General features: G+C 58.6%; 2 protein-coding genes across 7 annotated transcripts in view; one reads left to right on the forward strand and one right to left on the reverse strand.

Annotated features, from left to right (window-relative positions):
* Positions 1-2166, reverse strand: part of LOC102244387 (nuclear pore glycoprotein p62) — a 32179-nt gene extending 30013 nt beyond the window's left edge. For 2 of the 6 annotated variants that reach the window (XM_005879549.2, XM_005879544.2), the window contains exon 1: positions 2078-2150. The gene's annotated coding sequence lies outside the window, so the exon portion shown is untranslated. Of the gene's footprint in view, positions 1-1328; positions 1680-2077 lie in introns of those variants that run through there. The other 4 variants (XM_005879543.2, XM_005879546.2, XM_005879547.2 and 1 more) reach the window with 4 other exon arrangements.
* The window catches only part of ATF5 (activating transcription factor 5), a 4364-nt gene continuing 3714 nt past the window's right edge, over positions 1985-2634 (forward strand). The window contains exon 1 of the mRNA XM_005879542.2: positions 1985-2152. The gene's annotated coding sequence lies outside the window, so the exon portion shown is untranslated. The remainder of the gene's footprint in view (positions 2153-2634) is intronic.

Raw genomic sequence — 2634 nt, forward strand, 5'->3', positions numbered from 1 at the left:
GTGATAATGTAGCCTCTACCAACTCAAGGAAATATCGAGCAAGTGCGCAAATACTGGCAGAGTGGACAGTAAGTGCTCTGCGGGAAAGTGTCAGAGCCCAAGGACTCCCTGCATGTTTAGAGAAGGGGGGAGGGGGAGAAGCCTGCATGTCTTTACTCCCCACATAACCCTCAGGATTAGGGCTCCCCCACTTCTTTGGATTTTGATTCAGTCCCGTAACTGCCATAAAAGTGATGAAGGCTGAACTCCAGGTGTAACGTCCTGACGTGGACAGATTCAGGGCGGGAAAGAGAAGTTTCTGCCGCAGAGGAAAGACCTGCATCCACTCGGGATGGTGGAGGGCCCAGCACGCAGGGAAGGAATGGCGAGGACGCTCCCTCTGTTACAAACGGAGGTACAGATCTCCCTGTTTGGGGCAGGGTTGTGAGACTAACCCAGTGGGGGGCATCTCAGGAAGTCAGGGTGAGGAGCAGGAGCAGCAGAAGGAACCACCTAGCCCGAGGGCAGTGCTACGGGAAGGTGGGCAGTGGACGGTGAAAAGGGTGGAGTGGGGGCGAGGATGCCCGATTCCCTGCACCTGTGGGTCAAGACGGGGCTGAACACACAACATCTGGAACGGGTGACGGTGGGATGGCTGAAAATTGCCAGCTTAGAGTGAATCACACGCAAGAAGGGTCCTCTGAGGTTCTTGCCCTGCCTGGCCTGTGTGGCTCAGTGGGTAGAATGTCGGTCCAGCACCCAAGGGTCCCAGATTTGATTCCCGGCCCAGGTTGGGACTCGGGTGGGAGGCAATCAGTCCATGTGTCTATCTCACATTGATATTTCTTTTTTTTTTTTAATATATTATTGATTTTTTACAGAGAGGAAGGGAGATAGAGAGCCAGAAACATCGATCAGCTGCCTCCTGCACACCCACTACTGAGGATGTGCCCGCAACCAAGGTCCATGCCCCCGAGCGAAATCGAACCCGGGACCCCTCAGTCCGAAGACCGACGCTCTATCCACTGAGCCAAACCGGCTAGGGCTCACATTGATATTTCTTTCTCTTTTCCTCCTCCCTTCCACGCTCTCTAAAAATCAATGGGAAGAAATATCCTCGGGTCAGGATTAACAACACCACGTGTCTGCCCGGGGCGCTCGCCGCGGTGGGGGTGGGGGTGGGGTGAGAGTGGGGGCCCCGGAGTCCCCACTGATAATAAAATACGTCGAACGGACATGTATGAGCTGGGCTCTGTGCGTGGGGCTTCCCGAGCATCAACTTATTTGATTCTCACAAACCACCTCATCAGGCACAGCTGCTTATTCTCCTTTTGCAGGCAGTTCCCTACCTATTTGAGGCCCGAGGATTTCGGTTATTTTCCCAGGGCCACCATGGCAGGTCTGTGACTCACGCGGGACTAAGACACCAGCATGGGGCTGGCCGGAAATCCGCGAAGCAAAGGAAGAAACCAGGCCGCTGGGTCAAAAGGAGCAGAAGACGGGACTATGGGAGGGGAGAGGGAGGGAGGGAGGGGGCCGGACCCCAGAGCCACAGGGAAGGGAGGGCCAGAGCCCTCGGGGTCGGAAGAAAAAGGGAGCTGGATCCTAGGCCGGAGACAGGAGCGGGCCGAACTCTTGGGGTCCGAAGGAGGAAGGGGCCGGAGCCCCGAGAGGAGGAGGGGGCCAGGCCCGCCGGCCTGTTGGGGGTTTGGAATATAGTCACCGGGGACCCCGGGGACCCGGATCAATTTTCCTACATAGATAAATGTTTAGACTTAGTTCAGAATCCCCCACTGGGGTTAAAAAATTGTGCTCTGCAGATTGGGGCCCGAATATTAGTAGCTGGCCCCAGAGGGAGTGAGAAAGGGGGAGCCAGCCCCCAGGGAAATCCCGAAAAGGAAGGCACCAGCCCCAAGGGAGACACTGTCCAAAGCCCAGGTTCTTCCCCTTCTCCAGAGGAGGCAGATCTTCCTCCACCTTATAATTCCCGGGTTTCGTCGCCTCCGCCTCCGCCTCCGCCTCCGCCTCCGCCCGCGTAGCCCCGCCATGGCTCTGTAGCCGCGACCCCTCCGTGCCCCCGGCCCTTCTCCGCGCTCACCGCGCCTGCGCTCTCCACTCCCGCCTTCTCTCTTCAGCCGAGGCCGCTGCTGCCTCTCTTTTCCGCAGCCATGGAGTGAGTAACCGCTCGTCCCTCCGGCTCCAACTGCCTTTCCCGCCCTTTCGAAGCTCGCGGCCTTCACGACCAGGCCTGAGTGGGGGGGTGGGGAGGCGAGAGTGAGGGATCACGGTCGCGCAGGCGCAGAAGAGGGAACTCGCGCGTCGGCGCGCTCCCGAGCATGCGCACTCGGCCCAATGGTGGGGATGGAAGCTTTCTTACAGAGAATGTTGGTGTTTAAAGAGGCCCGCGTGCGCTTGCGCCGGCGTACTAGCCCCCAGAGAGGGTTTTATTTGTTATGCGGGAACGAATTGGTCCGCGCGCCGTTGCTCATGCGCATTAGTATTTCCGTGCGAAGGGCTGGCAGTAAGCAGCTGCACATGCGCACTAGCCCCCAGGAGGGCAGAAGCGTGAGCGCCTTGGGACCGTTTCAGGGGCGGAGCATGCGCTTTGGCCATCGGCGAGAAAGCCAAGTGTGGACGGGTGGGCGGGGGGATGTG

Source organism: Myotis brandtii, unplaced genomic scaffold (genome assembly GCF_000412655.1).
Source record: "Myotis brandtii unplaced genomic scaffold, ASM41265v1 scaffold601, whole genome shotgun sequence".
NCBI lineage: Eukaryota > Metazoa > Chordata > Mammalia > Chiroptera > Vespertilionidae > Myotis > Myotis brandtii.